Genomic DNA, 22,114 nt, shown 5'->3' with positions numbered 1-22,114 from the left:
AGAAGGAAATCATCAAAATATAGTCATTTTCACATGAAAGCTTTAAGTGCCACACCAGCTATGCAGACTTGGAGGAGCCAGCAACAAAAACTAGCTTGTGATTTATACCACTTCTCAGAACTGTGTGTAATGTAGGAAAACCCACTCCAACGCTCCATGTTGGGCTAATATAAATGATGAACCAGAACATCCATTGGTGTATATCAGTATAGCTCCATTTAAGTCAGTGGACCAATTTACACCAGATGAGGGTCTGGCCCAATGTAAATATGAGAATAGAAGTTGATACAGATTTGCAGTATCTAGAATTTCTGAAGAAATGTATAAGCAAACATTTGTTAGTGTTACAATAAAAGAAACCAATGTGTTAAAAATCTATTCAACAGAGAAAAAAAGTTTTGAGGAAGCCTTCAGGTCACTGCTTAGTACAAATGTGCTCATTTGCTGTTCCCATTATTAGTACAGGCCCAGGTTGTAGTACATTTCCTAGGCAGTGAGGGACCATTTGCATTTTCTTGAGCTCCAACTCTAGTTTGGCCAGTCCCTCTCAACTTCCCCATCCCCTTAGAGAGACCCAGACCTGCAGAAAGTCCTTGTGATGCCCCAGGTCTTGAAACCAGGCCTGAGTTCCCAGACAGCTGCTGCATCCTGGCTTCCACCCAATGTTTGCTGAAACCTGATAGGTCGGGCAGCTTGTAAGGCTACAGCCTCAGCCAAGGCACCACCCATGGGAGTCTTGTTTGGAGGGCCACCCGGCTGCTCCTTTGATTGGTCCAACCATACTGTTTAAGCCAAATGGAGGCACAGGAAGTTGTCTGTGCAACAAGATGATTTCCTGTTGTGGCTGCTTTGGACCCTGCTTGTGTCTGCTTCCTGCACCCAACTATGTTCCTGATTCCTGCTCTGCTCCTTGCGCACCCCTGCCTTTGCTCCTGTTCCCACCATCCTCCTGCTCTGTGCTTGATCCTTGCCTCTTCTCCAGTTCCTGCCCTTACTTTACTTCCACCATCAGTTACCAGTCCTGTCTCCAATCCCAGCCTCCGACTTCTGTCTCTGATTCTGGTTTGACCCTTGGTTCTAGCATTTGGTATCTGACCTCAGCTCCAACCCTCAGCTTCAATTCCTGACTCTGACTCGACGCCTGGCTCTGATAAATTAGCAGTTGCTAATGGTGCTAAAGGTCTGTTGCTGACCCTCAGCTTTGTTCCCCAATGTGGATACCTGCTCTGCCCACTAGACCTGAGTCCTGCTCTGACTAGCAGGCCAGACCACCTACATCCCAGTCCACAACAGTCCTCTGCGGGGAGTAGGAAAGATGTGGGGAGAAGTGGAGCGCTGCTGGGAAATAGATGAGCCACTTTTTCATGCATCAAAAGAAGCATGGGCAATGCACAAAGGGTAGCCTTTACCTGAAGATCAAGGTGGCAAGAAAGGGACCAAGGAAAATCATTCTGGAAAGGAAATTGTTTGTCAGGGTTAGCCCCATGAACTTTTAGAAGCCCTAGTTATAAACAGCAGGGTGTGTAATGAAAATGACAGCCTGACCTTAAACAGCAGAAGTAAGTGGAATTTCTTTTCATGCAGCATTTTGTGAGATATCACAAGTTTTCCCAAAGGTAGCTGCATATAGTCACATAGAGATGCCACATGAAATCTAGATCATGCAGTAACTCAGAGTAACTCTGGTTACTACTTTACAGCAGTGCTTCCGGGAGCTGCAGTAATCCATTTTCACTAGAGTTTTCCATTCTAGGACTCTGCAGACCTTTATATTGACACTTCCATAACATGCAAACCTATATAAAAAATAACTACTTTCCACACATGGAAATGTGTGCTATGAAAATTAGTTTTGTTACAGACATCAGTACTCAAATAGACATGAACACTGAAGGAGACGTCAAGAGGGGTGTAAACCACAAAACCCTAGTATAAAACTCATCCATGATAGATAAGTGATTCTTAAGTTAATGATTGAAACTGGGTTTTTTTTTTTTTTTTGTCCTCATTTTTTTTCATGTAAAGACCTACACCCAGAGGACAAAGTTCAAAAGCTCCACTGGGTGTTGTTTACAAACCTCAAACACCATTGCTTGACTGTAAAAGGCTCCTTTTTATTGGTAGTCTGTAAAGAGTACAAGCATCACAAATAGTAGCAAGTCACCAGTACAGTATAGACCCTTTTCAAGTACCCCAGTGGAAGCTTAAATCAAGATGCTGCACAGTGAAATGAAAGAGGGTTTGTTAGAAGGAGGAATTGGAGCAAAAGCTGGGATTGTAATATATCAGAGAAGTGATAAGCAGTTTCCCAATGGACTAATTAGCTTTGTAGTAGTGATGTATACAATTTGTATTATGCTGTATTTCTTTTTTTTAAATAGATAAATATACACTGATTTAAACCTCCCTCAAGGGCATGGTGAGAATTATTTTTGGCAGAGTCTACATTATGCCTGAATGCCTTTCTAGTGCTGTTTACTGGGTGACTTGTGCATGTTCTTCCAGGACAGTTTGGAGTATCATTACAGTCCTTGGCATGAGCAGAGGGCACAATGCTGTGTGCATATTCAAAGCACAAGTAAGAAAGCAGCAACTAAGGCACGGCAAGGGAGGTAGGAGGGCAGCAGAGGGAAAGGAGAACTGTTTACATTTTTGTCAAGAGAAGCATCATTCTCAGTTTAAAAATAAGAGGAGGGGACAGTTCTTTTCAACCACACAACTTAACAATTGTTTACCTGTTGTCTCTCAATTTATGTAATTCAATTTGCATTTACTATAATAACAAATGTCTGATGTTTGCTTAAATGTTGATATCACCATCGCCAAAGGAGATTTTAGATACAGCTAGGTATAATCTGAACAACAAGCCAAAGAAGCATCTATCCTTTAAAATAGCTCCAAGCTTATCTTGCACTTCAAGTCACTGCAGAACTACTAGCTTGTAAATGTCTGTGTTTTTTCTGTTGTTGGTTATTATGGATTATTAAATGAATACATGATTAATTATCAGCAACTTAACAATTATAATTAATTATATTAAATAATATTAATTCTATTAGCAATTCAGCTCTACAGTTAGTGGATATGAATAGGAACAGAAAAACTACACAAGGGGCCCAGTCTTCCTCCTGCTGAAATCAATGGTAAAGATAGGAGTAGGACAGGGATCACAGTAAGGTAAAAAGAGCAGGTATTTGCATAGGTGACTTCATTGCTCTTTATTGTTCTCCTATCCTTCCATTGTGTTGGTTAGACCTCTTCACTTTAACTGTACTTCTGCATTTTTAAGAAAGTACACTTTTTTAGTTTGTTCTTTCTTTCATGATGCCCCAAAGAATTGAACTCAAACAAAAATACTAAAAATATTAAGACCCAAAAACATCCATTAATTTTGGGTGCCCAATCCTGTAAACACTTACGCATGTGAGTAGTCCCACAGAGTTAAATAGAATTATTCACATGAGCAAAGGTACTACCACAATGAGAGTTAGCAGAATCAGGCCCATAGTCTATTAACAGTCATATTTATAACTACTGCCTCTCCTCCTCTAGTTTTCAAGGATCTAAAATCAATTAGGTTGTACAAAACAATTGGAAAGTCGCAATTAAAGAGGCTAAAAATCTAGTTCTAACCAAAAAACAATATTACCCCGGCACAAATGGTAAGAGGGCTTTGAATGACAAAGTGCTTGAAGTGCCCTCTGCTGTACCCACCAAATGAAAAGTTCAGTTTAAAAAAGAAGCCTATATATTCTGGGACACAAACTAGCTAGCTACTAGCTTTCTCACCAGGGACCCATATCAATTTGGGAGGTAGGGAAATAAAGTGACTTCAAGACTCAAGGCCAAAATCAGTCTGTGTAATGAGGTACAATTCCTTTCACGTTAATGGACTTACATCCAGGCTCAATTTGGCTTGAATTTTCCTATAGCATTCTCATTGTTGTCAATGTGTTTTAGGGCATATTAGCTGGACCAAACATACCTTATTAATGTTCACTTCTATTCCCTTTCATAGAAAATATTTGTACAAATGTGAAATATTTATTTCTGATTGATTACTACAGAATTTCAGAACTGGAGAAAAATTGAAGCGATAAGAAACAGGCTAGATGCTGTTACAGAAGATTCAAGAAAGACTGTGATGGTTTGGACACATGTCAAGAATAGACCTGGAAAGGAGACCATACATAGCGATATATACCAGAGTGCAAGGAACTAGAAACAGAGGAAGACGGAGGATGCATTGGATAGCTACAGAGAAGAATGACATTGAACTAAAAGGTTTAAAAAGATGATGAACAAAGCTGGTACAAAACAGAATGTGGTGGAAAGACTGAATTCAGCTCCATCGTCACTGCTGAACTGAGGGACAGGAATCAAAGAAGAACATAAGGAACAGAGAACAACTGAGGTGAAAGCATTTTTGTATTTCTGGAATTTTTTTCAGCTGACATGAAATTAGGACATTTTGTGTTATATTTGTCATCTTTCTACTTGACTCATTATGTTTATGCAAAAAAAAAAATATTTTGCTTAGTTCTATGTTCATTCTTATCTGAGAGAGAGTTCCATAGTCTAGGTCCAGCACCTGTGAAAGTTCTCACTCTAGTACTCATGAGTGTCACCATAATGGTTTGGATGGAAAGTAGTCATCATGGAAGGTCTGGGTCCAGGTAAGGAGTGACACCCACTCAGGTAGACAGCCTTCTCATGGAGGGCTTTGATATTAAGACAGAAACCTTGGACTAGTCTCTCAGTATGCTTGAAATACCTCCCCAGCCTGCTCACACAGGGCAAGGAGTCAATTTGATCAGGTGACTGGGTTAAAGAGACACTGGCTTCTTCTTGGGAGAACAGGAAAGGAGCAGAGTGGCCCAACTACCACTAATCCTTTTTGTGGCCCAGCTCCTTTGAGAGAAGAGATAGCAAGAAATGAAGCAGAGTAGCTAGGCTTGCTACATTTTTTTCATAGAATGAGAGGGGGGAATACAGGGTGCATAATGGCCAAGCCACTGATGCTAGTTCCACAAGATGGGGGTGGGGTGGGAAGGGACTAAAAATCAAAGGAGCCTTTGAGTTACTAGGCACTGCTTTAGGAGTGAGGAGGAGAAGGCTCAAGTACAGGAGGAAGAACCAAGAGGCCCACAGATTCCTGCATGGCCAAAAGAACAAGAGACTGTTTGACTGTGTGGTTGTTTGTTTGAAAAGTGTGAATTGGGAGTGCTTTGTTCCAGGTGAGCCTTGAGTGGTTGATTGGAGGGAAGGTTTTGAGCAGGGGCAACTGCTTCGAGCCAGGAGACTTATAAAAAAGCAGCCAGTTGCAAACCAAGTGAGCGGCAAACAGAGAACAGGCAAACAGAGGGAGTTTGCCTGGGAGTTCACTTGGGGGGAGTTCCAACAAGAGGGGATTTTTTTGCTTTTCAGGCTTCTGTGAGCAGTAAATACAACATCTGAAGCAGCTCTTAGAAGGAAGACATTATGGATAGTGAGCGATCAGCTGTTGTGACCTGCACAGGATGTGCCATGTTTGTCTTTCTCCCAGAGGATAGAAGCGACTTTGTCTGTACGAAGTGCAATCTAGTCTCTATATTGGAAGAGAAGGTTAAAGAACTAGAAACCCAGGTATCAACCCTGCATTGCATCAGAGAAAAAGAAGATTTTTCTGGACAGAAGTCAGCATTTGGTACTGCAGGCACAGCATGCTGAAGAATCAAAGAAGGCAGTGCAGAATGGGGAAGAAAATTGACAGCATGTGACCTCCAGAAGAAGAAAGAGGAGAACCCATGTACCCCCAATGCAGATAGAGGTAAGAAAACGTTTTCAGGCTCTCTGCACAGGTACTACAGTGGAGAATGGTTTGGAAGAGTCATCTGTGGGAAGGGATCAGAAGGAAACCCCATCGACCGGAAGGCATGGGATGCATTGTCCTAGGGATGGAGGTTCCATGACCACCACTCCAAGAGGAGGAGACAGATGGTGGTGGTCAGGGACTCCCTCCTAAGGGGGACGGAGTCATCCATCTGCCGTCCACACTGGGAAACTCAAAAAGTGTGCTGCTTGCCTGGAGCTAGAATTCAGGATGTGACGGAATGTCTGCCGAGACTGATCAAGCCCTCGGACTGCTACCCCTTCCTACTTCTCCACGTGGGCACCAATGATATTGCCAAGAATGACTTTGAGCGGGTCACTGCAGACTACATGGCTCTGGGAAGAAGGATAAAGGAGTTAAAGGTGCAAGTTGTGTTCTCGTCCATCCTCCCTGTTGAAGGACCATCGAATTGTGGAGGTAAATGTGGTTATGCAGGTGGTGTAGGAGGAGAGGACTTTGGATTCTTCAACCATAAGATGTTGTTCCAGGAAGAAGGATTGCTAGGAAGAGATGGAATCCACCTAACGAAGAGAGGGAAAAGCATCTTCACAGGCAGGCTTGCTAACCCAGTGAGGAGGGCTTTAAACTAGGTTTGCCAGGAGATGGTGACTTAAGCCCGGAGGTAAGTGGGGAAGTCGGATACCAGGAGGAAACACAAGGAGCGAGGGTGCAATAGTGGAGGCCTCCTGATTCATACTGAGAAAGTAGGGCAATCAGCTAGTTATCTTAGGTGCCTATACACGAACGCAAGAAGCCTGGGAAATAAGCAGGAAGAATTGGAAGTCCTGGCACAGTCAAGGAACGTGATGTGACTGGAATAACAGAGACTTGTTGGGGCAACTCACATGACTGGAGCACTGTCAAGGATGGGTATAAACTGTTCAGGAAGGACAGGCAGGGGAGAAAAGGTGGAGGAGTTGCACTGTTTGTAAGGGATCAGTATGATTGCTCAGAGCTCCAGTATGAAACTGGAGAAAAGCCTTTTGAGAGTCATTGGGTTAACTTAGACGCAAGAGCAACAAGAGTGATGTCGTGGTGGGCATCTGCTATAGACCACCAGACCCAGAGGATGAGGTAGATGAGGCTTTCTTCAGACAATTAACAGAAGTTTCCAGATCACAGGCCCTGGTTCTCATGGGGGACTTCAAACACTCTGACATCTGCTGGGAGAGCAATACAGCGGTGCACAGACAATCCAGGAAGCTTTTGGAGAGTGTTGGGAACAACTTCCTGGTGCAAGTGCTGGAGGAAACAACTAGGGGCCGTGCTCCTCTTGACCTGCTGCTCACAAACAGGAAAAAATTGGTAGGGGAAGAAGAAGTGGGTGGCAACCTGGGCAGCAGTGACCATGAGATGGTAGAGTTCAGGATCCTGACAAAAGGAAGAAAGGATATGCACCCTGGACTTCAGAAAATCAGACTTTGACTCCCTCCAGGAACTGATGGGCAGGATCCCCTGGGAGGCTAATATGAGGGGGAAAGGAGTCCAGGAGAGCTGGATGTATTTTAAAGAAGTCTTATTGAGGGTGCAGGAACAAACCATCCCAATGTGTAGAAAGAATAGCAAATATGGCAGGCGACCAACTTGGCTTAACAGAGAAATTTTCAGTGAGCTTAAACACAAAAACGAAGCTTACAAGAAGTGGAAACTTGGACAGATGACTAGGGAAGAGTTTACAAATACTGTTTGAGCATGCAGGTGTGTAATCAGGAAGGCCAAAGCACAATTGGAGTTGCAACTAGCAAGGGATGTGAAGGGTAACAAGAAGGGTTTCAACAGGTACGTTAGCAACAAGAAGAAGGTTAGGGAAAGTGTGGGACCCTTACTGAATGGAGGAGGCAACCTATTGACAGATGATGTGGAAAAAGCTGAAGTACTCAATGCTTTTTTTTGCCTCGGAATTCACAGACAAGGTCAGCTCCTAGACTGCTGCACTGGGCAGCACAGTATGGGGAGGAGATGAGCAGCCCTCAGTGGTGAAAGAACAGATTAATGACTGTTTACAAAAGCTGGACATGCACAAGTCCATGGGGCCAGATCTATTGCATCCGAGGATGCTGAGGGAGTTGGCTGATGTGATTGCAGAGCCACTGGCCACTATCTCTGAAAACTCGTGGCGATCGGGGGAGGTCCCGGACGATTGGAAAAAGGCAAATATAGTGCCCATCTGTAGCGGAGCAGTTACACCGCTCCTTGCGGAAAAGGTAGGCTGATTGGAAAGGCAGCCACAGCTGTGGCCACACCCAATCAGGCCACAGCTGGCCCTGAAATAAGGGCTAAGGGAGGAGCTGAGTCAATCTCACTCCAGCCTGGGAGTGGGAAGGACCCAGCTGCCTGAAAAAGCACAGGGTACCTGAAGCAGAGCAGTGCTGGGGAAGGGCAGGCAGGACTGGGGAGCTCTGGCCTGGCAAGTCTCCAGGCTGAGGCCTTGCTGAAGGCCAAAGGAGGTATTGGGGCTGCAGGGAGACAGCTGGGCCAAGAAAGGCAGCAGACCCAACCCCCTTGCCAGTGATGAGTGGCCATTACAGACTGCAGTTTGCCCCAGAGAACGGGGCCTAGATGACGACTTGCAGTAGCCACTGAGGCAAGGTGGGCTTAGAGAGTTGGGGTTCCCCTGGGAGGGGAGACCCAGAGTGTGGGGGTACTGCTGTGGGCAGAACCCCAAAGGAAAAGGGCACTGGGGTCTGGGAGGGACACGGGGCCTGAGGCAGGAGAGACACCAGCCAGCAGGAGGCGCCCAGAGTGCTGGAATTGAGCTAATTCCCAGACGACCAGCAGGAGGCACCGCGGCGGTGAGTCAGCAATCTGTTACACCATCTTTTAAAAAAGGAAGAAGGAGAATCCAGGGCACTACAGACTGGTCAGCCTCACCTCAGTACCTGGAAAAATCATGGAGCAAGTCCTCAAGGAATCCATTTTGAAGCACTTGGAGGAGAGGAAGGTGATCAGGAACAGTCAACATGGATTCATCAATGGCAAGTCATGCCTGACCAATGTGATTGCCTTCTATGATGAGATAACTGGCTCTGTGGATATGGGGAAAGTGGTGGACATGATGTATCTTGACTTTAGCAAAGCTTTTGATACAGTCTCCCACAGTATTCTTGTCAGCAAGTTAAAAAAGTATGGATTTGATGAATGGACTATAAGATGGATAGAAACCTGGCTAAATCATTGGGCTCAACAGGTAGTGATCAACAGCTCAATGTCTAGTTGGCAGTTGGTATCAAGCGAAGTGCCCCAGGGATCGGTCTTGGGGCCGGTTTTGTTCAACATCTTCATTAGTGATCTGGATGGTGGGATGAATTGCACCCTCAGCAAGTTTGCAGAAGACACTAAACTGGGGGGAGATGTAGATATGCTGCAGGATTGGGATAGGGTCCAGAGTGACCTAGACAAATTGGAAGATTGGGCTAAAAGAAATCTGATGAGGTTCAACAAGGACAAGTGCAGAGTCCTGCATTTAGGACGGAAGAATCCCATGCACTGCTTCAGGCTGGGGACCGACTGGCTGAGTGGCAGTTCTGCAGAAAAGGACCTGGGGATTACAGTGGATGAGAAGCTGGATATGAGTCAATGGTGTGCCCTTGTTGCCAAGAAGGCTAATGGCATATTGGGCTGCATTAGTAGGAGCATTGCCAGCAGATCGAGGGAAGTGATTATTCCCCTCTATTCGGCACTGGTGAGGCTACATCTAGAGTACTATGTCCAGTTTTGGGCCCCCCGCTACAGAAAGGATGTGGACAAATTGGAGAGAGTCCAGCAGAGGGCAATGAAAATGATCAGGGGGCTGGGGCACATGACTTACGAGGAGAGGCTGAGGGAACTGGGCTTGTTTAGTCTGCAGAAGAGAAGAATGAGGGGGGATTTGATAGCAGCCTTCAACTACCTGAAGGGGGATTCCAAAGAGGATGGAGCTCGGATGTTCTCAGTGGTGGCAGATGACAGAACAAGGAGCAATGGTCTCAAGTTGCAGTGCGGGAGGTCTAGGTTGGATATTAGGAAAGACTATTTCACTAGGCGGGTGGTGAAGCACTGGAATGGGTTACCTAGGGAGGTGGTGGAATCTCCATCCTTAGAGGTTTTTAAGGCCCACCTTGACAAAGCTCTGGCTGGGATGATTTAGTTGGGATTAGTCCTGCTTTGAGCAGGGGGTTGGACTAGATGACCTCCTGAGGTCTCTTCTGCTATGATTCTATGATTCTAAGAGCAGCAGACCAGCACTGGAAAAGGAGGCAGAGGGCAATTAAATCGATGGACATGGGGTGGAGGGCAGAACTGACTGGAAGGGGACAGACTATTCATTTGAGAGAAATGTAGATGATTTTATGGCCTTTGACTGTTCTCTAGTCCTTCCCCACTGAAGTTACATATTCACAGATCTGCAAATTAGCATTTGGAAGCCATGGAAGCACAGGTAGTTGCCCATGTGCTAGTAGGCTTAGTCCTCAGATGAGAGCCTAACTAGCAATTGAGACCTGTATATTCACCAGTCCTTGAAGATGCCCTGAAAACCATCTTCCATAGAATGATTATAGCTGTCCTGACTGACTTCTATTAAAGAGGCAAAGAGGCATTAGTAAATAGAATAACCGATTGAATTGTAAAGCCCAGCTCTCTCTCTTTGCTATTTTAGGCATTCAACATGTAACAGTTCCTGTAGTTTATTTCAGGGAATTAAGTTGTTTGGCCTACAGTAAAGGTGATCTATTTTCACTCAGTAATTCAAGCATCTCAAATGCTTCTCCTTTAAAACTGCAGTGGGAATGAGAACAAATCCTTAACACATGCAACTCACAAAGATTAAAGGAAGACCTTGCACCTGAAACAAGAACAAAATAAACCAAATCTGGAAATTGGCTTGGATACAAGAACATATGTACTAAATCTAATGTAAAAAAAAAATTAATTGTGCCTATTATTTCCTACTATACTGTGCTTGATGTGACTAATGCAGAGTCTGTCCTAATGAAGTCACTCAAAGTGACAAATTATTTTTTCCAGAATAGGAGGACTGTAATTTTCAAAATCTGCTTTAGATAAATACTGTGGGCAACTTAGAAAAATTTTGATCTAGTTACACATAGAACCTGTAAGGTGAAGGTGCAAATGGCAACAATTCTATTAGGCTAACAAACTCCAGATCTCTGCTAAATAAACTAAATAAGTTTACATGCCCCATTTAAGAAAAAAAAATCACCCTAAGGAGTGCCATTTTGTTTATTTCCCCCCAAAAAAAACGCTACAGAGATTATTTCATATACTAGATGGAACCAATGGAAAAAGGATGGCATTTAAAAGCATTATTGGTATTACAGAAATCAGCAAGGAGGATTCTTTTTCCCCTAAATTTTCAGGAATATCTTTTCATCTACCTCTACCCCAAGATTCTTTTGAAGGGGGAGCAGGGGGCAGGCAAATGACCAAGACTATGAAAGAGAACCTGGAACAGTGCATACTATTTGCCCAACTTTTAAAAACTTTTTAGAGTCATGAATTGCAGTTCTTAGAACTCTGTCTCAGACCCCTGATGGCCATATTCTGAGGCAAGCTTGAAATTGTTTTTATGCCAGCCATACACAGCTCAATTTAAAAAACAAACACTGAGCTCCACGTTGTTTTGATTTTAACCTGAACCATGCTCTGTCCAAGATTCTTTGTCGTATAACATGTCAGGTGTTTTGCAATTTGGTAATAGATTATTTTCATGACACTTATGTGTCTGTCCTCTTCGCTAGGAGGACTGTGGCCTTATTTCGTAGTTGACTCTTTTGAAAGCACTGGGGTCTCATTAAAGAAAGACACCACTCGCTGTGCCTGATGATCAGAGCTTTCTTTGACATTCATTTTATTATTTCCAAGGTTACGTCTAACACACTTCAACAATTTGGGATGACATTTTCCATGCCAAGTATATGTTTCAGGTTGAATTGTTTTGAAAGAATTCAGCAAAAATTGTTCAGCTATTTCTGACCATGGGGGAAAAAGATCTCCCAATTCAAATATTTTTCCAACTATTTACTTTAAAGACCTCTAGTTTTGGAACAAGGAATTTATATTTGGCAGAGGAAATAATCCTAGGGTCAGTGAGGTGCCTTTTGCTATCCCAGTGAAAACCTAAACAGATTTGAACAAGATGTAAGCATGTTAGAATCATCATTTCCACAAGCTCAATAGCGCTTCATAGAGGCCTGCTGCTAAAAATCTCTGGATACACTAGCTGCATGGCACATGCTCCCAGTCTCTGAGCTCCCTACATGCAACTACAATGGTTTTGCTCCCAGCCTTCTACATTGCAGCAGGGCCAGCTCCAGGGTTTTTGCCGCCCCAAGCGGCAGAAAAAAAAAAAAGCCGCGATTGCAATCGGCGGCACTTCAGCGGCAGCTCCACCACGCCGCTTTCTTCTTCGGCGGCAATTTGGTGGCAGGTCCCTCCCTCCAAGAGGGACCGAGGGACCTGCCGCCGAATTGCCACGGAAGAGCCTGACGTGCCACCCCTTCCCCTTGGCCACCCCAAGCACCTGCTTGCTAAGCTGGTGCCTGGAGCCAGCCCTGATTGCAGGCACAAAGCTGAAGCTCCAGAAGGGACACAGGCCAAGCAGAAGAAGCACCACCAAAATACCTTTTGGCCTAAGGGCAGATATAGTGGGAACCAGGAAGAGATCATAAATTAGAATCTTAACTCTTCCACTCATTCGTGTTGATAATTCTGTGCACTTAATTACTCTGACTATTGAGCAAGACCACACATTAATTAGGAAGCAGGCAAATATCATTACCCTATTTTACATTTGGGACAACTGAATTATTATTTAAGGTCACCCCAGCTAGGGTTACCATATTTAAAAAATAAAAAAAGAGGACACTCCACGGGGCTCTGGCCCCACCCCTTTCCCACCCCAGCCCCGCCCCTTCCCCAAAGTCCCCGCCCTAACTCCCCCTCCTCCCTCCCAGCCACGCGAAAAGGGCTGCCCAAACGCTACCGGCTTCACGGTTTGCTGGGCAGCCCCCAGACCCTGCGCCCCCGGCCAGCGCTTCCCCAGCGCAGCTGGAGCCCGGGAGGGGAAGCGCCCAGCCGGGAACGCAGGGTCTGGAGGCTGCCCGGCAAACCATGAAGCCGGTAGCGCTCAGGCTTCGGGCAGCCCCCATGCCTCCGGACCCTGCGCCCCCAGCCGGGCACTTCCCCCTCCCAGGCTCCGGCTGCTGTGCTCCTCCCCTGACTCTTCGGCTCTGTTTAAGAGCCGAGCTGCCCGAGCGCTACCGGCTTCGGGCAGCCCCCTTGCCTCCGGACCCTGCGCCGCCGGAGCAGAGCAGCTGCAGCCCGGGAGGGGAAGGGCCCGGCCGGCGGCTGGGGTCCGGAGGCAAGGGAGCTGCCCGAAGCCGGTAGCGCTCGGGCAGCTCGGCTCTTAAACAGAGTCAAAGAGTCAATGGAGGAGCAGAGCAGCCGCGGGAGGGGAAGTGCCCGGCCGGTATTTTCCCGGACATGTTCGGCTTTTTAGCAATTCCCCCGGACGGGGGTTTGATTACCAAAAAGCCGGACGTGTCCGGGAAAAACCGGACGTATGGTAACCCTACCCCTGGCAGAATTGGGAACAGAACTCTGTCTCTAAAATGACAGATCCATCTACTTTGATGCACTGTTCTGCAGAATCTAGGTGCTTGCTTGTGTTGCATTTAAGGACTAGTACATACTCACCTCCAGAGCCAGGAACAGAACCCAGGATTCCAAGAATTACTCTGCTATCTAGCAACTGGCTCTGTAAGCCACTAGCAAAGAACATATCTGAGCCCTCTCTAGTAGTTAGTTCACATAAAGGAGAACAGTCTGCAATTGGGTTCAAGTGGTAGTGCTTGGAGCGGTGGATCTAAAGCTCCTGGGTTCCAATACTACTGATGACTCAACTGGGGGTAAATATGGTACCCCATGATAGAATTCTCTTTTTCAAGACCTAAGAGGTTACATTTAAAAAATCATTAAAATGTTTATGGTTGAATAGTCATGTGCTAAGACGTTAGAAAATACCAAATTAGGGTTGCCTGTGCCACCTTATTTCAGCATCATTGTATCACAATGCATACGCACAGTCTTTAATTACATGATCACATATTATTTCTTACAGGACCCTATACAGGCAGCCTTAATTCTGGCATTTCATAACTTTTGAGTTCTTGACTTTGCAACCTTAATGTTCTTTTTATTATTATATACATTAAAATATTTATCAGCAACAGCACCTACATTGGCAAATCCAGCCCTTGTCTCTGCAGCTGTAGAGGCTCCCTTGACAAGTCAACCAATACAGTTAAAGTGTTGGAAACATGATTCAGGGGTAATCAATATGAAGCCTGAGGACAAGCTGCATTGGGACTCCCTACAGAACAGTGTACAGGGGCAAGGAGGGGCAGTGCCAAAGAATCCAGTGCTACACAGATTCTAGTATTTTGCTCTGCAGCGGGGATACAATGCATCCATAAAAGCTACTTCAAACAGTAGGCTGAAGTAGATGGGTTGAAGTAGATTTCCTTCAGTGGCCTGTATTCTGGGGACTGGAGGTAGATACCAGTAGACAAGAGAGAATTCTATCACCTGGCAGAGACACCCAGCACCCAAGTCTACTACTTTGGCTGGTTCTGATCCCTAGATTTGGCCTATCTTTATCTTACCTCTTCAAAAACAATTTACAAGCACCGATAAATTAGTTCTTCCCTGTGAGCTAAGTATTACCACATATATTTCTATATTCCATTAGCCCCATGTCACAGATAAAGAAAATGAGATGGGGTAGTTATTTGTGCAAGGCCACAAAGTGGTGCAGCCAGGATTAAAACTAAAGAGTTCCAAACTCCATTCTTGCATTAGACCACATTCTCTGTCATACACAGGCAAGATACAGACAGCTGTTCCATGAAAATGCAATACTTACCTTGTGCATTTCTCATAGCTTGATTCTGGCTAAACCAGTCCAAGTTTGTGGCACTTACCACAAACCATGGTAAATACAAACAGAGTCTATAGTGGAATGCAAGGTAGTAACACACACCAGGCCCAGTATGTTTCCATTATGCAGAGCAGTCAAAGTTGACTTCATAGCAAAGCTAATTTTATGCTTGTCTCGTCTCACCTCAAAAAATTCTTTTAACAATTTTTTGTAACCAAATTATTTATTCTGTATAATAATAAAAGACTTCAGAATAGACTACCAGGGGAAAAACACACTCTTATACTGACTTTGCTGTTTGGGAACAAACCCTGAAGTACACACACAGAAGGAATTAACTGGAAAATATTGCAAAACCTTCATTCTGAAAAGAAGTTGTCCCAGTTTGCCCACTTTTCCAATGGTCACTGATTAGACCTAGAGTCAACGCTCTTGCCAAGATTCTCAATAGAGTTATTTTTAGAGATATTAAAACTAAAACAGTCATTTTGACATTGTGATTCTTTAAATATTACTCTTTTGCTTATTTTCTCATCTAATGTGGCCTTTAAACAAAACAAAAAAATCCCTTTCGATATTATTCAGTTGAGAAAAGAGGATTGTGTAATGTTCACTTTTTGAACCCTGCGTTCAGTCTCGCTGGGTAAAGTTACACAGTGATCTTGATTGACTGAACAACACAACTCTGGCCTATATTAAAATGGTTTTAGTACTGGGGTAAAATATTTTGTTTCTCTTTTCCTAACATCAAGCCTGTTTTAAAGGTCTTTAAAAATCTTTAAAAAAGCAAGTATTTTCTTCAGTGCACGAGAAGTTTAGCCATTTCATGCTTTCACATTTGCACTTTCAAGACTCAGTCTGTCTTACAGACATAACCTAGCATATTCTGTTTAGGAATATAGGAAAAGCCCCAATATGACTGTTTAACTCTGTCTCACTCATGCTTGCTATGAAATATCATGGCTTTTTAATATGTTTTCATCTTAGTTGGAGAAAGTGAGCATGTTTGTATTTGAGCTCCTCCCCTTCCATGCACACACAGACTGCAGCTGTAGTAAACAACCACTAGCCAAGAGTTGAGAAGGTCAAGGCCTCAGTGCTGCACCAATATCAGTTTTTCCAAAAATGAAATCTAATTTCGTGGAAGGGGAAATTATTATTTTTTGTATATGGAAGAAAAATAAATCACAATCATTTCCATTCAAATGGGGGGAGGGAACAACCTTGATGAGCCACAGATAAAACATTTGACAAAAATAATGTTAATTATTTTTCCATTCCTCTAATACAAAAGCATCTTATCCATGGGTGCACACACAGCTGATTTGACAAATATAAATATTTCCTCAAACACAATTGTGTCCTTAGGAAACGATGCTTGACCTAAATGCAAGAGTATCAGATATATTTTTAAGATCTATTTTCCTGCATTCCACCAGCAAAATGCTACCCCTTTTTTTAAGGAGCAGACAAGGAGTTTGGGCAGCAATGTGAAGAGCAGTGCCAGCCACACAACCTTCACAAATGCAATCCTGCAGCTTCAGGGCATTATGGCTCAGCACAGGTTAGCACAAACAGTGGATGTACGTTGTTTTCTCTCTGCTCAGGAGCTGTACCCTCATTTTCATAACTACTGGATGTGACTTGGCACACCCAAGCCCTATCCCCACCTCTAGGATTGAACATTCCCCCCTAGAGCTTTCTTGGGGCCCAATCCTGCTCCCACTGAATTTAATGAGCATTTTGTCCATTGACACTAGTATAATAAAAGGTCCTTGAGTGTTTGGGAGCACTCCTGCCCGATATACTCAAAGGAAAACGGCTCCATGTAGTATTACTTGTATTGTGGTTTTACCTAGGCACTGCAGTCGTGGACCAAGACCCCACTGTGCTAGGCGTTGTACAAAGAACAAAAAGATGGTCCCTACCTCAAACAGCTTACAATCTAAGCCCCTTACCATGCCCATTCCAGTGCATCACCATAGCAGAGGGCAGAACAAAGCCCTAAATATTAGAGGATCTCTCTTTTAAAGTGACAGCCAACTTGTGTATTTTCTGATCTGACTAGTTTCAACAAAAATTCTAACAGAGCAGCCTTTGAATTGTACTAAATCTTAACAAAATTCCTTTTAAAATATTTACAAGAATTTTTCTACTTAGGTCAATTAAGAATCTTTACAACAACGGACAACATGCAAGTCTGAGAACAACACCAGCAAATGTGGTTGGACACAACCATTCTCCCTGCACCTGCCAGCCAGCTTCTACAATAAGAGCAGCAGCATCCAGACAAGTAAAGTAGAAAAGGGAATCAAGAATCCTTCCTCCTGCTGCCACCCCACCTCCTAGGCATCCATTGCTCCTGGATGGCAGGGAGGAGTCTCCAAGGAAGGAGAGCTCCCTGACCTCCACATCAACCTTCAATTTCTCCCCAGCCTCTACAATGCAATAGGAAGGAGAAAACGGAGGCTTTCACAGCACTTCCGGACAGGTTTTATCGCTCCCTGCCCCAACACACTTCCTAAAGCTCCATTTCCATGAAAAGCCCATGTGAAGATGAGTGTTCCCAGGGCTACCCACTCTCTCCTGTCCCTTTTTGGCTCCAGGTGGGAGTCCCTGGAAAAGCAGATACCCTCATTGCCCCAAACTCAGAAACTGCAGCAGCTTTGCTGCTTGTGGTAAACCCCACATACCCCAGCACCTGGGGAAGGTATGTGCATGTGAGCTCGTCCAGAGCAGTGAAAGAGGGATGCCATCATGCTAGTGCATGATTCAGACAAGGCAAAACGACCATCAGCAAAACAGTTAAAATGAGTGTACATAAATGTAGCCAAAGCCACAAAGAAAATGAAGAGGGAAAAAAAAGAGAACATTGTATTTGCTAACTTCTTTCAGCAATGGTGGTCACAGGATTCATTTGGGACTCTAGATCAATGATTCTCAACCAGGGATACAGGAGGTACATCAACTCATCTAGATATTTATCTAGTTTTATAAACAGGCTACATAAAAACACTATCAAAGTCAGTACAAACTAAAATTTCATACAGACAACATGAAAAAGTAATTTTTCAGCAATAGTGTGCTGTGACACTTGTATTTTCTGTCTGATTTTGTAAGCAAGTAGTTTTTAAGTGAGGTAAAACTTGGGGTATGCAAGACAAATCAGACTCCTGAAAGGGGTACAATAGTCTGAAAAGGTTGAGAATCACTGCCTAGATGGTACAACATTTTCAGACAGTAATGAGATTTTTAAGTTGACTGTGTCCTGCTAAGAAGCTTAAAAAAAAAAATTTAAAAAAACCAAAACAGAATATATAAAAAACCAAGCATTCAGTCTAGATTTACTATAGCTTTAGATGATCAATAAAATGCCCATATCACCCCGTTTCCAATCTACTCAGCATAGTTACTAATTCTATACTAGAGGCTACTTTGCTGTTCGTGTAATATTTTAGAATTGGAGATCAACCAGAAAATGGAGGTCATGCACCAGTACTATATAAAGCACCCTTGCAAAGTTGCCATGAATATCTGCCTGCCATGGCAAAAAATAAAATAAAATAAAATAAAAATCAATTTATACCATGACTGATAATGAAAAAAAGAGCTGGTTAACCACCTATGCAGGAAAAAAAATTGCTATAGACATGTAGAATTTGACAAGGCTGATATAAATCATGAAAGCAAACTAAACTGTTTATCTTCAATATCTTTTATAAAATCTGCTCATTTTTGTTCTGATTTTAAATGCATAAAATACGTATCTTAACATATCTGACAATAGGTGGTGACAACAGCTACACATCGTACAACCCAGGTTTGAAGCTACTGCTTCTTGAAATTGAATTAATATTATGTTTCTGTAAATGACAATTTAAAAAAAATTCTAACAGGAATACACCCAGTGTTTAAAAGTGACCACTCCTATTCACATTGCAAACTCCTGCACCACCCTGCTTGTCATCAGCAAAATTTCATGTCAAACCATTTACTTTGCCAAACAACTCTATCCTCCAGTAAGAAAAGGGAATGGAATGGTTTAGGTGGATTTACAGGGTGACGTTTGTTTGACTGGCACACGTCTGTTGTAGCAGTTCTATGCACATGCTTTTAATGTAAATATGAGTGTTTGTTTCCCCAGCATTGAAGTGTAACTGGTAGAACAGTCCTTACTTATTTATTTAAATAATCAGTTTGATAAAAAAACATTACTCACTGGAATTTCTTAAAATTATCTGTACAGAACAGTACTTTAACAATCTGAATAGTTAAATTAGTAAGAGTGACAATACCAACTACATAGACTATTTATCCAGATTATACATTCCACTGTACTTAGACTTTAACTGAGCACAGTCAGCTTTTATCAGTTGAATTAAAGTTATTATTACTATTAAGATACTCAGAACTGTAAGCTTTTTGTGAGGGGAGAGAAGAATAGAGGGGGAGAGATGGAGGGAACATAGCACAAAGGATTTGGTACTTCCCCCCCAAACGTTCAGTTTAAATACACTATTAATCAGATCTGGCAAGTTCTTTTTTGCCCTCAATATAAACGGTCACAGAAAGTTCCGATAATAGCTCTATTATGAATAAAATCAGAATGGATTCCTCTTGCATAGAAGCCTCTTGCTTTAATACAAACTAATGTCACTGGGGTCAGCACTCACTCGTCAGGTTACAGCAAGCTTATAACAGACAAGCTGTGGTGGCTCCCAAGCTGACGCTCAACACTCTTCATGACTGGTCTCAATGTAAAGTTCTCCCTTGTCAACTCTAGCTAGGTCCACCTTAATTGAAAAGAACAGCCATAGGCCATCCCCCAGCTACTTCCATGAACTATGCACTGTGGCAAGTGACAGTTACACATCATTACTACTGGAGACAATAATGACTGTAGCACAATGACCACTATTAATGCCAACAGTGTCATCCCCATCTTAACCCGTTACTCTCCTCCTCCAAATAACATGCACACAAACAGATTTTTTGAATGACAAACTAGAGCAGCAACCCCAAATTCAACATGACATTTATCTGTTTCCTTGCCACTGTCACTTACATGACCAAGCAGTCCCACTCCGTGTGGACTACACGTTAGCATGCATTATTTGACAAAGGTTTTTTTTTTTTTTTGGTTTAGTTTTTTTAAACATCCTTTTTACAGGTAATTTAATAAAAGCCTTGCACATATCCTTGTTTTGCAAAAGCTTCTCCCTCCTGCCCTCCAATGCTTGTCCCATTCGAGAGATCAGCCTTCCAACATTTTAAAATAATGTAATGACAGGAAAATAAAATGTTATCTGAAAGCTGATTGATTGGGACAGCAAGAGAAAAAAAGAAAAGGTATGTTTATTCTGATAAGAAATGGAATAGGCACAGACCTGAACAGAAGCTGCAGAGCAGGAGAAACTGTTTTCTTTCCCTTATACAGAGTCCCCTCTCTTCCTCCCTCCCCCTCTCTCACACACACACACACACTCACACACACACACTCGTTCTCTCACACACACACATTCACTCACACGGTCTCCTTCAGCTGCTCTATGCAGTTCTCAGGAAATGAATGGGGGCAACACAGAGAACTGTTGTACTTGCAAATGACTTACCCGGATCACATGATGTGCTAAATGTAGGGTGGGCCAGTGGGTGGAGGCTTCAGAAACAAGAGAGGACACAATATAGCGCGGGGGAGCCTTACCAGGGACGCATCGAATTGCACTGGGGGCCCGCTCGAGGAGGGGGAAGGGGGTTGCGAGGCAGCCCTTTCTCCCACTCTCTTTGCCCTCCTCAGAGCAGGGGACCAGAGGGGAGGCAGGGGATGGGAGGGCGGAGCAGAGGGGAGAAGGCAACCCAAACAAAAGGGGCCCCCTTTCTCTCCCCCAACAACAAACCAAGCGCCGCGCGCGGGCAAGTCCCTTTTCTGTGCGTGTGATGGATCAGCAGGAACTAAACTGCTTTGCTGGCATGTAATGTATCCCCCTCCCTCCCCTTCCGCCCGCCCGCCCCCCAAAACAATCAATCGGGGGAGGAGCAAGAGGAGGAGGGACCGTACAGCTGCGGCTCTGGTCGCTGAAATCCCCGGTGCGCGGCCAGCCCCTCCCCATCCTGAGAGGTGGGCTGGGAACACCCACCGCCGGGCCGGCGCGCTAGTGCCTCTTGCTGCTGCTGCGCCGGGACCGGCTCCGAACGTGCCCTTGTCGCTCGTGCACACGCCCGCGCTCCGCCTCAGGCGACCCGCGAGCGTGTGTCACCGGGCTGCACATGCCCGTCTGCACTGGGAGCCGCCTGCTCCCAGCCCTGCCTGGCGGTGCCGTACCTGGGCTCCGCTTTCCCCGAGCCTCAGGGGGACACTGGGCAGGGGAGCGGGGGGGGGGGGAGGAAGGAGCTAAGCGGGAGCGAGGCCAAGGGGTGGAGGAGCCAGGCGGGGAGGGGAGATGGGATGGAGAAGCAGATGGGGCGGGGGTAATAGCAGCTCAGTCTTTGGGGTGCATGGGGGGCTGAGGACCTGATGGAAGGGGGTTTAGGAATGAGAGCAGATTACTGGGGCGAGGGGGTTAGTGGAGCAGACTGGGGAATGTGGTGGCACGGAGAGGTAGTTGAGGAATGTGTGTGTGTGAAGGGAGGGGACTGAGGAGGACAGGGAGAGTGGGTTGGATGTGTGTTGCTTATAACAATGGCAGGTTAAAAAGAATCAGACCTAGGTGTGATTTTTTTTATGCTAATAGTGTATCTTTAAAAGAAGTAGTGAAATTATGACACATGCAAAACAGTAACCAAACTGAAAATGTGAGATTTGATTTCTCTGAGTCACCAGGATGGTCAAACTTTGAAACACAAAACAGTGAAATAGGCATAAACCAGTGTTCCTTTTAGCAATACTAACAATTTGGTCTCTGGGTGTGGCAAATGAAAACTGATAAAGAGACCCACTGGCAGAGTACTTGAATTAAAAAGACATGAGGATATTTACTGAACTGTATTATTTACATACAGAACACTGTTGATCAATGTGTTTTTAACCACTGACCTGTTTGGGGTTTATAGAATCATAGACTATTGGGGTTGGAAGGGACCTTAGTAGATCATCTAGTCCAACCCCCTGCTCAAAGCAGGGCTAAGCCCCAGACAGATTTTTGCCCCAGATCCCTAAATGGCCCCCTCAAGGATTGAGCTCATAACCCTAGGTTTAGCAGGCCAATGCTCAAACCACTGAGCTATCCCTCCCCCCAACATGTTAATAGTTCCTATAAATACACCCCATGCTTTAAAAGAGATGTAATTAAATAAAATAATTAGTT

General features: G+C 44.2%; 1 protein-coding gene across 3 annotated transcripts in view; it reads right to left on the bottom strand.

Annotated features, from left to right (window-relative positions):
- The window catches only part of KLF12 (KLF transcription factor 12), a 341,692-nt gene extending 320,993 nt beyond the window's left edge, over positions 1–20,699 (bottom strand). For 2 of the 3 annotated variants that reach the window (XM_054013293.1, XM_054013310.1), the window contains exon 1: positions 20,423–20,699. The gene's annotated coding sequence lies outside the window, so the exon portion shown is untranslated. Of the gene's footprint in view, positions 1–20,197; positions 20,309–20,422 lie in introns of those variants that run through there. The other variant, XM_054013302.1, reaches the window with a different exon arrangement.
- Between the last annotated feature and the right edge of the window lie 1,415 nt (positions 20,700–22,114).

The sequence above is a fragment of the Malaclemys terrapin genome, chromosome 1, assembly GCF_027887155.1.
Source record: "Malaclemys terrapin pileata isolate rMalTer1 chromosome 1, rMalTer1.hap1, whole genome shotgun sequence".
In the NCBI taxonomy this organism is placed as follows: Eukaryota; Metazoa; Chordata; order Testudines; family Emydidae; genus Malaclemys; species Malaclemys terrapin.
This window is presented reverse-complemented; position numbering and strand designations above follow the sequence as displayed.